We start from the raw sequence: 15,840 nt of genomic DNA, 5'->3' as shown, positions 1-15,840 counted from the left end.
TCAGTCCCAAATGAGAGGGTTTTTTTCTGTTGCAGGGGACATTGTAAATACCCAGAGATACCAGCTTTTACCAGATTATAGTTATATGATAATTTTCCTTTAAAGCCATCTCTATCTAAGTGAGTGAGTGATTAAATGTTGAATATGATGAGTTTTCAACAATACTAAATTGAAACTTTATTTTTTTACATGGTTTAATTTTTTTTTGTTATTAAAATTGAAGTTCCTGTTTCAAAACTTACAGATAGATGGCTAATTTGTATGTCATTGACACTTTTGGCACTTTTTTGGAGTATTTTCATAAGTTTTGTTTTTTTCCTGTAAATGATTCAATAAATACCGTACCGTGACATTCATACCGAGGTATTACCGTACCGTGAAATTCTGATATCGTTACATCCCTACTTAAGAGCAAATACTATCTGTTCATTAGCTACTACCGCGGGGGGGTTCCAAGATCTACATGAGCTCAAACTCCCCTCTCGCCTTGCAAACGAAAGGGAGCCTTGGGCTCAAGGGTCTTTTGAGCTCAGGGCTCTCTCTCAGGACTGCATGCCAAACAAGCATTCTAATCATCAATTTATTATTAAAGTCCAAAGACTTAACTTATTTATTTCAGAAGTTTCTTAAATGAAACGGTGAAAGTAAACATTAGTATGGAAATCTTAAAAAAGGCATAGATGCATTAGGGCAGGGTTTTTCAAAGTCTAAGACAGTGGGCCTCCCTTTTGACACAACTTATCCCTTGGTGCCCCCCTCCTCCCAAACACGCACGCACGCATGCACGCACGCACGCACGCACGCACACACACACACACACACACACACACACATATATATATATATATATATATATATATATATATATATATATATATATATATATATATAAATATATATATATATATAAATATATATATATATATATATATATATATATATATATATATATATATATAAATATATATATATATATAAATATATATATATATATATATATATATATATATATATATACACACACACACACACACACACACACACACACACACACATACAGTATATATATATATATATATATATATATATATATATATATATATATATATATATATATATATATATATATATATATATATATATATAAAGACACAGACAGATGTCAGACTGTTAACTCACTTTTATCATCATTTGCATGAAAGTGCAATTATTTACAGAGTAATAACAAGTATTTTAATATAATGTTTTTAAAATTAGGATGATGGTTCAATATGAATAGAACAGATCCAAGAACTGTCCATCCCAGTCAAAACAGTCGAAGTTTAGCGGGTCTCATGCTGTCCACACATAAAGGTTGTGGTTCATCAGCTGGTCCTGTCCACGTAAATCCTAAACTCAAATACTGATCATCATATCATCGTCTTTTGGGTTTAAGCCCTGAACTTGATGGCTTTGAATCTGGGGGTCTCAGAAACCGATCCATTGTATTAGCAGGCATATACCTGTATTGGCGGGCTTGTTAAACAGAAGCGAATTTACAGCTATGGCCTTCTGGGTAAAAAAGGTTTTCTTATTTTAGACGTATTATTTTTTTTTAGCTTTGTTTAATTAAAACGTTTCGATATAATAAAAAGTACATATAATAATTAAACATAATAATTATATTTTTATTATATAATATTTTTTCCCGCGCCTCCCCTGACATGCTCTGGCGCCCCCAGGGGAGGCGCGCCTCACACTTTGAAAACCCCTGCATTAGGGTGTTTATTTTTTGGAATTTATATTATTATAATTTTTTTATTTGTATTGTGCAATTTATATTTGTAAGGTCTTTATGCATAGTGCATATTGTAAAAAGGAGAAAAACAATAAATCGTCGTATGAATGTTGTAATGTTTAAATAATATTCAGTTATAATGCGTGATGGTCATGCGACTATTTGGAAGAACGCAGCATCTTATTTCTAAGAGGATGCGTTCTCTGTTTTCGTGGTCTCCCGAGTTCAATCTTCCGAGGTAACTTGGCAAGACCAGTCTCCACAAGAATGCAACTCAGTTTTCTGCATTCTTGGAATTGTGAAAAAAACTGAGTTTGTCTCACAGATGAAAGTTAATAAAAAGATAAATCTTTTTGATAAATAGGGGAAATTTTACAGTTTGAACCCAAAAAATGACCAGTCAATCAGATGAAGTAAAGGAGTCACAGATTCAATTTAAAAGAAAGTTTACTGAAAATAGGTTGCAGTTTCATCATCAAAAGCCAACTTCAACACTCATAAATGAGTTTATAGGCTGCTCTGCTTTACAATCTCTCAACAATTATTCTCTTACATAATGTCATTAACCTAATTGACAGAGGTCTCCATGATTACTGACCCGGCTGAGTATATTCTGAGGAAACAAATCATTTGGTGTATAGAAAAGCAATCACACACATAGTATTCTAGTTTTACTCTGAAGGTCATCATATAATTTAGAATTTATAGTGTTGGTCTATCATGGAGCAGACAATTACAGTATCAGAAAATCCGTGCAATCATAAGTGTGAAATTTAAACCTAGAATTGAAAAATAAAAACCTTATTTATGTTTTATTTTCTCATCCTGTGAATTATGTTTTTATTTAAACTTTAATAATTTTGATTACCAAAGTGTCACAAGTTGTTCATGTCACCTGCAAAAAAAGAAGTTCAAGTGCTGGCTGGGCCTGTTGGCATTTCTGCATGTTCTCCCCATGTTCGCGTGATTTTCTCCAGGTGCTCTATTTTCCCCCACAGTCAGAAGACAAAGACAAAGACACCGTAATTGAATTGGATGAACTAATAAGGCCATACTGTATGAGTGCATGTGTGAATGAGAGCGTGTATGGGTGTTACCAATTTTGGGTTCCGGCTGGAAGAGCATCCACTGTGTAAATCATATGTCGGAATAGTTAGCTGTTCATTCTGCTGTGGCAACCCCTGATAATGAGGGAATAAGTCGAAGGAAAGTGATTGAATGAATAAATGAATGAATGAATCATGAATGACCCAGATGCACATATAGTTTTGAAATAAAGTAATACTGAAAACTGTGACACGGAGGTGCAGTGGTTAGCACTGTCGCTGACAGTAAGAAGGTCGCTGGTTCGAGCTCCAGCTGGGTCAGTTGGTGTTTCTGTGGAGTTTGCATGTTCTCCCAGTGTTGGTGTGGGTTTTCTCTGTGTGCTCCGGTTTCCCCAACAGTCCAAATACATGATGGGGAATTAAATAATCTAAACTGGCCAAAGTGTATGTGTGTGAATGAGTGTTTATGGATGGTTCCCAGTACTGGGTTGCAGCTAGAAGGGCATCTGCTGTGTAAAGCATATGCTGGATAAGTTGGCGGTTCATTCCGATGTGGTGACCCCAGATGATTAAAGGGACTAAGCTGAATAAATAAATGAAGAATACTGAAAACAACCTTTTTACTACATGAAACATCAATAAGCTGCATACGTTAATGGAAGTCAATGCACAAATGTGTCATTATTTTTAATGAGACATTTATATTATATCTTTAAATCTTAGAGAACTAAATAGTGAACCTCTTAGTGAACCTTTAAATAGTGTAACATGGCTTCCTGTTGAGCTTTTTATAATTATAAAGCTCTGAACATGTACAGTACATAATAATAACAATATGCTTTATGTACCTTATGTGTGCTCTTAGTAATTTCACAGAACCTATTCAATCACAAAAAAAAAAAAAATAAAAAAATCCAAAGCTGTATGGTTAAAACCAATTATAAGACATCTATTGCACATATGGCATTTAAAGAATATGATAAATGTATTCCTATCTAAAATCACATTCTACTGCTATTTTTTTTCATCAGCTAGGGAGAAAATTACAGCATAGAAATCTTGAACAAGGAAGAATACAGATTTTTTATGCATCTCCAAATGTGTAATGAATCCTTGTTTTTTCAGTACACAGATGGCCAGATGGGAACATGCAAAGAGCGGTAAATCATGGACCTGTTGTGAGCAAAGAAAAGAGAGGCGACTCTTAATATCCAGTGAAAAGAGCTTGTTTTTGACGTGTGCGAAAAGGAAAACCACAGTCTTTTCAGGGGAGAGTTATAAAATGGATATGCGAAAGCTGCCAGATACAGGAGGGAGAGAGGCTTGCACAACATCACTTAATGGACTGTGTAGTGAGTCATAAGCTTCAGAAGAAAATTCAGCTTTTACCATGAATTGACATGAAAATACCAATAACTAGGGCTGCTCGCTCAGGTCCTTTGTGATCTGCATGTAGATCATCAACAGACAAATACAGCAAATTGTCCCTTTGCTTCTGAACCTAAATAAGTATAATGTGTCAAGTATGTCTACTTAAGATCTCAAACAGAATGTGGGTAGATTTTAAGTATATGAAACGTCTTGTAACTTGTGCTCTGTTTCTGTGGTGTGTGTTTATGTGCAGGAAAAAACCTGAGCTACTGTACCTGTCATGCTGGTGAATATATGCTGCATCTCAGGGTAGGTTTATTTATGAAAGTCAATTTCTGTATAGGAACATTTTAACATCCAGACTGCAAGAAAAGTTACCGAACAATGACGGTGTTAAAAAAAAAAGTGTGACCCTCTGTGAGCCTTTACCAAGGCGTCAAAATGGAACCTGCCTAATAACCAGAAGATTTTAGACTTGTCTGCAAATTTCACGCAACAGACAGGTTGAATAAATTTTGAATAAGGTGTTTGTCTAATTCATTATTCATATGGTCATGGAAAACCTGGAAAAGTCATGGAATTTTGACATGGCATTTTCCCGGCCTGGATAAATTTTTGGAAAATCAGAAACACCCAGAAAGTTTAGGAAAAGTAATGGACAACAGATATCTGTATATGTAACCCCTCCTAGTTTGTATGTTTTTTTAATAATGATCACGCGGAAGAAAAAAATCACTCTCAACAACTTTTGAACAACAAGTGAACTGACAAAATGGCTGGCTGACTCCACCCATTATACCCCCTTTCTTACCTGTAGGTGTCTATCTTTCCCCATGATGTATTATACAGTTTACCAATGAACATAAGATTTTGATTTAATTAGAACAAATATTTTTAACCAAAAACAAGCATTTTGACACCATTCATACTTAATTTACAGTTTCATTTTTTCCCCCGTTACATATACTTAAATATAAGTTAGTTGTCTTGACTTATTTTCTGTCCTTGGCCAATCACATAATGTCACACTATTAGTGTGGTATAAGCATTATCTAAATAAATGTTACATAAATGCAAATATAAATTGGATGTCACGGTGGCGCAGTGGGTAGCACAATCACCTCACAGCAAGAAGGTCTTGGCATTTCTATGTGGAGTTTGCATGTTCTCCCTGTGTTCATGTGAGTTTCCTCCAGGTGCTCCGGTGTCCCCTACAGTCCAAGGACATGCAGTAGACCAGGGGTCACCAACCCTGTTCCTGGAGAGCTACCTTCCTGCACATTTCAGTTGCAACTCTGACCAAACACACCTGTTTGTAATTATCAAATGCTGCTTTAGGTACTATTAATTGGTTCAGGTGTGTTTGATCAGGGTTGGGACTGAATTCTGCAGGAAGGTAGCTCTCCAGGAACAGGGTTGGTGACCCCTGCACTAGACTGTAGGTGAATTGGGTAAGCTAAAATTGTCCGTGTGTGAGTAAGTGTGTATGGCTGTTTCCCAGTGATGGGTTGCATCTGGAAGCGCATCCGCCATGCAAAACATATGCTGGATAAGTTGATGATTTATTTCGCTGTGGCAACCCCAGACTTAAAAAGGGACTAAACTAAAAAGAAAATAAATAAATGAATGAATGAATGAATGAATGAATGAATGAATGAATGAATATAAATTGAAACTTAATAGATTGTGTGTTTTACGATATACTGTAATAAATGTTAACATGTTTTGTTTTTTACCAAGCATACAGTATGTAGACATTGCATGAAACATTAGGTCTTGAAAATGTACTTGAAAGTTTTGGAAAAATCATGGAAAAGTCATGGAATTTTTGTAGTTAAAATGTGTATGAACCCTGTTAATTGAACAATCAACCTTGTATAACAACTAAACACTTTTTAAAAAATATTTTGCTAATATTTCTAGCATAATTCAAGTTGTAAACTAAATTAAACTATACAACCAGCAAACAAAATTAGTTTAACATTTTTTTTAGCAATAAAACAAATAGATAATTTGCTGCTGTGAGATAAATACCCAGAATTGTAAGAAAGTCATAACTGTTATAATCTTGCAACTGAAATTGCAAATAAATAAATAATAACTTAAGACTTGCTCACCTATTTAATTATTTAGTCATTCATTTATTTATTCATTTTATATTATTTCAGCTTAACTGAGCTTATCTTAGCTTTAGTTTAGTTAATCATGTGGCTGAGATTTCAGAATGAATAATTTAATAATAATAAATAAAAAGATAATGTTTTACATTTTTATTTGGCATAAATGGAAATTGAAAATATTATTTCATTAATTTACCCAGCATATGTTTAAACAGCGAATGCCCTTCCAGCTGCAACCCATCACTGGGAAACATTCATACACACTCATTTTCACATATATACTACGGACAATTTAGCGTACTCAATTCACCTGTACCATATGTTTTTAGATTGTGGGGGAAACTGGAGCACCCGGAAGAAACCCACGCCAACACAGGGAGAATATGCAAACTCCACATAGAAACACCAACTTACCCAGTTGAGGCTCAACCAGCGACCTTCTTGCTGTAAGGAGAACGAGCTACTTACTACGCCACCATGCAACCCTGAAAGGGCGGCAGAATAGAGAGGGCAGCGTCCGCAACACCTCCCTCAACACCTGCGTCCTCAGTTGGATCCGCGCATACGGCGGCAGAATAGAGAGGGTGGCATCCGCGACACCTCCCTCACCGCCTGCATGATGACCCATCACTTTTGTTTTCACTTTCGGTTTAAGGGTGGCGTGATCGTCCTCTGCCAAGAGCGGCAGTTCAGCTTGCTCTGGCCCTGCATGTAAATCATATTTATTATTGTATTTTTTTCCTCACCCTATCATACAATCAACACAGGATCATTCTGAAAACGTAGCCCTATATACATTTCTGGAGATGCAAATTATGCAGCCAGAAGTACTTATGGCTGCATTACATTTTTAAAACGGACAATACGGGGCAGTGTGATACCATTCCTTTTCACCCTTACCAGCTGACGCGCTTACCGCTGCATGGGCGGCTTTTCCACTGTTACCAGTTTGTCCCATTAGCTCGCCATGTACTTCGGCAGACACAGAGAGGAGTTGACCACGACGATGGAGTTTGAGTCCAGTAAAGGACGGTTCCAGAAAGCAGTTAAAACAAAAACAGAGGCCAAAAAATTAAATAAACAAGTAAATAGCAGGGTGAGAATGTGGAAATAATCTAGACACATAGTAAAAATCAGACGAGGGCTTTTCTGTTTTGCTTTTGAAAATTGTTGGTTAGGTTTAGAGAAGTGAGTGGGTGGGTCAATCAGTCAGTCAAACAGTCAGTTGACAGCAGCCTCTGGTGGATTTACGTAAGAACAGCAGGCATAAATGGTATTCGCGAGAGAAATTTGAGATCTCAAAAAGCGTACACAGCAGGACGTACATAGTGTGTATTTGGTGGTCTACAGAAATGATGTACAATTGATGTACAATTTCAGAAGGAAAGATGTACAATTTCAGAAGGAGACTGGTTTGCATACAATAGTTCAGGCATTAGTTTTACACAGCTTGACAGATAAATGCATTTATTTGAATAAATAATAAAATCTATATTTACAGGTTATTTATTTATTTCTGTTTATTTATAGGATCTTTTTAGTGTGTTTTATTTTATAAAGTATATACATTCACTAATATGCTTTTTTTTAGCAAACAGCATCAGCTCATTTCTTTTATCATCATTTTATTAGTGATGCATTTTCTCCTAAAATACTTAATGTGATGATACTGAACTACTGAATTTTGACATTTCTGCATGTGAGCTGCCATTAAGATTGATAATGCTGCTGTTAAAAAAAGCTGTTTAAGCCATGAGGCAATAACATGCAACACGTTCTGCATATATCAGACAACACGATACAATCTACAATTCAATTAAAGTTTCATTAAAATGTTGCCTCACTTTCAAATCACTTCTTTAGCATCCGGCTCTCGGTTGTGTTGTTGATGATTTGGTTGTGAGGAGCCGTGGGGAAGAAATGACACCATCAAACCAAAGGTGGGATTGACTCTGATTGAGACGAATGCGCCAGCTGTATCACAATAGACTATAAATATTTGATGGTTTAATGTGACACTGCATCATGGGTAATTAATGGCTATAGTATTAACATTTAGATGGATTAGGCCTGTATCCCCATCATTACCTGATTTCCTGCTGTTCATCAGAAAAAAATCAAAACTGACATCTAAAGGCTCACTGCAGATACAATGAGATACACACATATTGTACTATAAACAGCAAACAGAACCAACAGTTTATTGTCTGCATTTAAAACCAAAAAGTGAATTTAAATGAAGGAAATGAAACCATTGAAATGTTTAAAAAATGAAAGGGAACTCACCCCTTTAGCCATTCACCCTGACGTGGACGCCCGGACTCAACCTCTGAAATAGAGACTAAGCTTAAAGAAAATGAATGAATGAATGAATGAAGGAATGAATGATTAAAATGATTGATTGTGCTTAAATTAAGTTTTAAAGAAATAAAAAATGTATTTTATTAAGTGAACTAAAAGCAGAGAACAAAATATCTAGTTCCCTGCATTATTTGCATCAGACTGTAAAGTGGAAATGAATGTTAAAAATTAAATGTTATTATGTGTGTTTAAATTAGACTGTAATGTTGTGCAATGTTTATGATGTTTATAATGATTCATAGAGATTTATGGAATGGTAAAATAGGGATTGCAATTGTGATGATGAGTAGAACCTGTTCTTGGTTTGAGAATGAGTTAAAAAAGACTAAAGACTTATTCACTTATTCATTCATTTTCCTTTGGTTTAATCCTTTTATTTATCAGGGGTTGCCACAGCGAAATAAACCGCCAACTTATCCAGCACATGATTTATTTATATTATTTATTTATTTATTTATTTATTTATTTATTTATTTATTTATTTATTTATTTATTTATTTATTTATGTATTTATTTATTTATTTATGTATGTATTTATTTATTTCCGCTTAGCTTAAATTTAGTTTAGTAAATCATGTGATGGTGATGTCTCTAAAAGCATTACTATTTTAAATAAATAAATAAATAAATAAATAAAGCCAATAGAACAGTTTATTGTCTGCATTGTGAAACTAAAAAATAAATAAATGTATTTATTGAAATTATAAAAAAATAATAATTGTCCTCAAATTACGTACTTACTGTATTTGCAAGTTAACGTAAACTCAAATTTGTTTTGTATCAAGGTGAACTTATCCGACTGAGTAGAAGCTGTTTTTTTTAGTACCCAGCATGCTTTGCAACTAACTGTAAAGGGGGATATGTGTTAAAAAATAAGTGTTATTATGGATGTTTAAAATACACTGTAATGATGTTCAATGTTAAGATTCAAAAAGGTTAATGCTATGGTGATTATTATAATGATGCACTTGTGGTGAAGAGTAGAACCTGTTGTTGGTTTAACAAGACTAAAGATTATTTATTTATTTATTTATTTATTTATTTATTTATTTATTTATTTATTTATTTATTTATTTATTTATTTATTTATTTATTTATTCATCCATGCATGCATGCTTTGATTTAGTTTAGCAAATCATGTAGCTGCCAAAAAGTTAAATGTCTGCATTGCAAAACCAAAAAGTAAATTGAAATTAATTTCTTTCATTAAAATTATTCAAAAATGGGTGTTTCCCAGTACTGCATTGCAGCTGGAAGGGCATCCGCTGCATAAAACATATGCTGGAATAGTTGGCAGTTTATTCCACTGTGGCAACCTTTGAAATAGAGACTAAGCCAAAAAAAATAATGAATGAACAATTAAAATGTTGTTTGTGCTTAAATGAAGTACTTATTGGCAAGTTAACGAGAATTAAAAACGGAATTTATTAAAGTGAACTAAAAGCAGAGGACGATTTCTATTTCCTAGCATTCTTTGCATCAGACTGTATAGGGGAAACAAGTGTTGAAAATTAAGTGTTATTATGGGTGTTTAAATTAGACTGTAATGTTGTGCAATGTTTAGATTCACAGAGGTTTATGTTATGGTAAAATAAGGATTGCACTTGTGATAAAGAGTAGAACCTGTTGTTAGGTTGAAAATGGGATTAAAAAAAGATATTTGTTGTACGGCAGGCTTAATCATAAAGACTGACATTTATGTTACATGTATGCACGTATATAAAAGTATATTCTGTGTTTATATATTTATTGATTGATATATATGGAATGTATTTTTGCTATATTTGGCCAGAAGTTGTTGGCAGGAAGAGAAAGAGGGGGTTGGGTAATTTCATTGCATAATGTTGCCATGGTCGTTTAAGCATAAGTGCATCACTAGTGTGATTCAAACGCATTATCGATGACAGTGAAAACATTTGTTGAGTGCAAAGAAAAGAAAAGTGGACACGGAAAACAGACACTTCAAATGTGAATGGACTGAGCAATTTTTTTGTTTTGTTTTGCCTGACCACCACAACGCAAAGACAACATACTAATTATGGACGCAGACCATAGTCGTTTATGAGGCTCTTAACATGAAATGTCACTTCAGAGCATTGCACAGAAAGTTTAACTGCAACTTTAGCAGAATAATGAGGGTAATGTACTGGAGGTGACTATTGGACAAAAGTGGTCCCTCAAGGTAAATTCAAGAATTGCAGAGTCACTGCAGTGTCTCATATTTTCAATATTTCACACCACTTACTGTACATCTGTGAGTCACCATTTTTTATAATGAACATCACCAAGAACCAGGACTTTAACAGATTGCAGCGTGCATCTCGATCAATGTCTCAGGATTGCTACAACTGAATATTGTCCCAACTTAAGCATTGCTTCAGCCAGTCACTGTCACTTTTCTCAGTGAATGGTGAGTTATGTTACAGTTTGATTCTTATCAAATCTAAGTAGGGACAATATAGACATATTAAGGCTGACAGATTTAAAAGAATTAAATGAAATTTGCAATTAGGGAAAGTCAGGAGAAGCTATACACTCTGGGAGATGGGTAGAGACTGTTGACAGATTATTTTAGATAAAATTATTGTATATATATATATATATATATATATATATATATATATATATATATATATATATATATATATATATATATATATATATATATATATATATATATATATATATATATACAATTATAACATGTATATTGTATATAGTTAGTTTTCACCCTGCATAGTTCTTTAATTTTCTGTTCATAAAGGTTTGAATAAAAAAATTCTACTGACAACAAATGAGAATTGTTTTATGATCATTTAAAAATAACAACAATTAAAGCAAAAAAAAAAAAAGTAAAAAATGTATTGATAATAGCAGTGCAAGCATTGTGCAAATAGGTTGTAACACTGATAATTGGCCCTTGACTTTGTATAGCTGGCAGGATTTGGCCCTTAGTGAAAGCTAAATGAGGAATTCTGCTTTAGGTTCATACAATGAACCATTTCACCCCAGTTTTGTGTCTTTTAAATTCTAAATTTAAATTTAATTAAATTTAATTTTACTTGTAAAAAAGTGACTTAAGCTTGTACTATATTACTATTAAAGTAATATAAGAACATACGTATATTTCCAGTATCTTTATTTATAAAATAGTATTACAATATTACACAAAGCTAAGATGAAAAATAAAATAAGATAAAAATAAAATAAGATAGCATTTCAATAAATTAAAGTAAATTAAGTTAACTAAGTAACTTAAATATTTACTTTTAAAAAGGTGACTTAAGATTGTAATGCATTACTATTAACGTATTATTATGATTGTGAAATGTTATATATAATTAATATATAATTAGAATTTAAATACTATTAAAATGATATAATGATATAATAAAGATATATTAAGGAAAACAATATAAGAAAAATAAGAAAAATAAAATAATACTTAGCGACGCCGTGGCTCAGTAGGTAGTACTTTTGCCTCACAGCAAGAAGGTTGCTGGTTCGAGCCTTGGCTGGCTCCAGTTTCACCCACAGTCCAAAAACATGCAGTACAGGTGAATTGGGTAGACTAAATTGTCCTTTGTGTATGTGTGTGAATGAGTGTGTATGGATGTTTTCCAGAGATGGGTAGTAGCTGGAAGGGCATCTGCTGTGTAAAAAAACATGTATTGGATAAGTTTATTCTGCTGTGGCGACCCCAGATTAATAAAGGGACTAAGCTGAAAAGAAAATGAATAAAAAAAAAGTTTTTGTAACATTAAAATTGCAACTTTTTATTTATTGTTAATAGAATATAAATATTTGATGGTCTAATCATGTAACATTGCATCATGGGTAATTCATGAATACAATATTAACTATCATGTGTATAATGGCCTGCATCCCCATCCTCACTTGCAGCACATCAGGAAAAAATAATAAAGTAATTAAAAACAGCACTGATCCGCAAAAAGTCAGGACTACAGACACAATGAGATGTGCAGATATTGTAAACTGTCAAGATCCAGGTGCAGCAAATCACACAGACTCCAGCTCTCTGCATGCACAGAACTCATAAAGTGACTCATGATGCTCAGAAGCAACATCTGTGTAAGACAGCCAATTTAAGACACAGCGGCCCTGTTGAGAGACATGCAAAACTAATGAAGACTGCAGATGAAATAAATGGAGGCCTTATAACATGATGATAAAGTTTCAGACAAAGTAGGTCACAGGTATTAGATTCCTGTAGTGTGAGAGCTGAATCAGGACCTTGGACAGCGCCGCTCAGTGTGAATGTTCAGGACTGGGGATATTTACAGTGCATTTTTGCATTGGCAGATATTTTTCAAAGCAGATCTTAGAGTATATTTGTCATCACCTTCCCTTTGTTTTTTTTTAACCCATGAGCACATGCACTGTTAATTGTTAATTCAATTAAAAATTATTTGCTGATTAGATTTTTATGTACTTTTTTTATTTTGAATTTTTTAGTAACACAGTGGCTCAGTGGTTAGCACAGTCATCTCACAGCAAGAAGGTCGCTGGGTTGAGTCCTTGCTGGGTCAGTTGGCATTTCTATGTGGAGTTTGCATGTTCTCCTTGTGTTTGTGTGGTTTTCCTCCAGGTGCTTCATTTTCCACCACAGTCCAAAAACATGTGGTATAGGTGAAATGAATAAACTAAATTGCTGTAGTGTATGAGGGTGTGCATATGAGAGTTTATGGGTGTTTCCCAATACTGGGTTGCAGCTGGATAGGCATCTGCTCCGTAAAACATATGCTGTATAAGTTGGCAGTTCATTCCGCTGTGGCGACCCCTGATGAATAACTGGACCAAGCCGAAGGAATTAACTGAATTTTTTATCAGCTATTTCATTTTTTATATAAAAAATTTACAACAATTCCATTTTTCGACATCTAAAATTATGACTTCACTAGTTGAATGCCACCATAGGTTGCAATTTAAAATGTAACAATAACAATTGTTATTTTTTTATATTCGTTTTTTTGCAATTGTTTTGCCACAAATTTCAGAACCTTGGTGTCCATTTTCAAAACTCTAGATACAAAATTCACAGCCATTATTAAAATTGCACATTTTTGACATATTTTTTTTACATCATAATTATTTTTTCACAATACACGTCAAAGATACGTTGTTCATTGAACAAAAATATAGTGCAATTAAACATCAAATTGATCCCATTTTAAAATGCAACTCACACATTACATTTGAAATGACCGTGCTTTCATTTAATTAAAACAATGTGACTATCAACTGATACAAGCACTCAAAATAACGAGTAACTGTTGCATTACGCTTGATGAAAACTGATGTACGATATCACATATTTAGATGATGAAAGTTTCAGGATAGTGTAAAACTGAACTTAACACATGTAAAATACTGACAACCACATGCTGAAATCAAAACTATTACAAATAGCATTTCTATAAGCTGAGCCTAAGGGAATTAATTAAATATGTGCACACAGTACTGTATGGCAATAAAGCAAATGCAGGTTCTTTGTTTTTTTAATTTTTTTTTATTGCATTGTCTTGATTGAAATGTCTGCAAATTGTTCTATGTACTAATGTATAAAGGATGAATGTCAAATAAGCAAACACAAACACAAAACATCATCATGTTAACATATTGTTACACTAAAATACTTAATTTGAAAAATGTTAACAATATAATATGCAACAATTAGTCCATAATATGTGACCCTGGAACACCCATAGTGGCATTAGGAAGTTTACATAGTAGACATTTTTTATATTTTTTACATACATTTTTTTTAGGAATAGCCAGCAGTACATTGCATGAGTAAAACATTTATGCTTTTCTTTTATTTGAAAAAAAAAAAATCTTTGGAAAATGAAACTCTGAGTAAACCAGACCTTTTTTAAGACTGATGCTTTCTAGATGCATGTCTAACTGAAAGAAAAATGGATCACCACTTCAAACATGGAAACAAATTATCAGACTTGGATTTAAGATTACCAAAACAAACTTTTTTTCAGTGAATTACAGTTTTTTCCAACTGCTTACATTTTCCAAACAGTGTCACCTTTTTCAAAACTCTACACAAAACTTTCAAAACTGCACACACAAAATGCAAAATGCCTCACATCTCCTTGAAAATGTAACACTGCATTTAAAATGCCCTAAGCACAAGATAGACTGAAGCATTTCCATTAGAAGACAAACACTTCTTTCATAATAGTAAATGTTCGAATACACCATGTAAACACTGTTGTTCTAAATCGAAAACTCTTTTCTCTTTCATGGGCTTATATCTACAGTACATTTCAATATAATAGTTTACAGTGACAGTAATCTGTTGAGAGGATTAACAGGTACACTGTAAACACCAATGTAAACACCAATATTATTTAGGCCAAACATTACTTTTGCATGCATATAGTAGTATAAAACAAAACCAAAAACATACTGTATGTAAAAAATGTATGTAAAGCAAAAGTAAATTCTCCACAATGCAGTACTGGGTGTGAGCTCTGTGGGGGAAATATGTCTTTTGCATGGAAAAGTGTCATGCGGGCCTCTTGGGTTGGCCATCAAACAGTTTACAGAGACAGGCTGAGAAAAATTCCTCTGTTCTCTTCTACAGGACTTTTTTTTGGCCCAGAACAGCCCAGTGTCTTGTCACCTTTGTCCTATTTATGGGCCTTTACTACAGTAAAACAGTAATTGGTTAGTGATCAGTTAAGAAATTACTTAAAGGAGTGTGTGTGACCAGGTGAATTAGTGTGGAATTTTTATTGGTTGTGATTGGAAAAAACAAACAAGTACTGTAGTTTCCTGTTAGATTTTCGTGTTTTAGGTAGAGCATTGTGTGTAGTGTTTCGAGAAAAGTGTTTTATGCAATTGAGTTCAACTCTGAGAAACAGCTTCTGGTTTTGGAGATTTGGGGTGTAGTTTTCCATTTTGAGTGAGAGGTTTTATACATCATGTAATATGTAAAGATTTTGTGTAAACAGTTGGAAAAATTTGCAAGGATTAAATTTTCACTTACTGCATACACATTTTCAAAACAGTGTCATCTTTTTTTCAAAATTATACACAAAAACTTCTCAAAACTGCACATGCAAAATGCCTCACACCTGCTTCAAACTGTAACACTGCATTGAAAATGCCATAAACACATGTCAGAATG

General features: G+C 33.6%; 1 protein-coding gene across 20 annotated transcripts in view; it reads left to right on the top strand.

Moving 5' to 3' along the window:
- Positions 1-15,840, top strand: part of LOC147837115 (uncharacterized) — a 533,045-nt gene that overhangs the window by 274,838 nt on the left and 242,367 nt on the right. For 14 of the 20 annotated variants that reach the window (XR_015478578.1, XR_015478579.1, XR_015478588.1 and 11 more), the window contains one exon: positions 4,448-4,503. The exons of 5 other annotated variants lie outside the window; for them this stretch is intronic. The gene's annotated coding sequence lies outside the window, so the exon portion shown is untranslated. Of the gene's footprint in view, positions 1-3,948; positions 4,504-15,840 lie in introns of those variants that run through there. One more of the 20 variants, XM_087240970.1, reaches the window with a different exon arrangement.

This window comes from Danio rerio, chromosome 2, assembly GCF_052040795.2.
Source record: "Danio rerio strain M-AB ecotype USA chromosome 2, GRCz13ab, whole genome shotgun sequence".
Classification (NCBI taxonomy): domain Eukaryota; kingdom Metazoa; phylum Chordata; class Actinopteri; order Cypriniformes; family Danionidae; genus Danio; species Danio rerio.
This window is presented reverse-complemented; position numbering and strand designations above follow the sequence as displayed.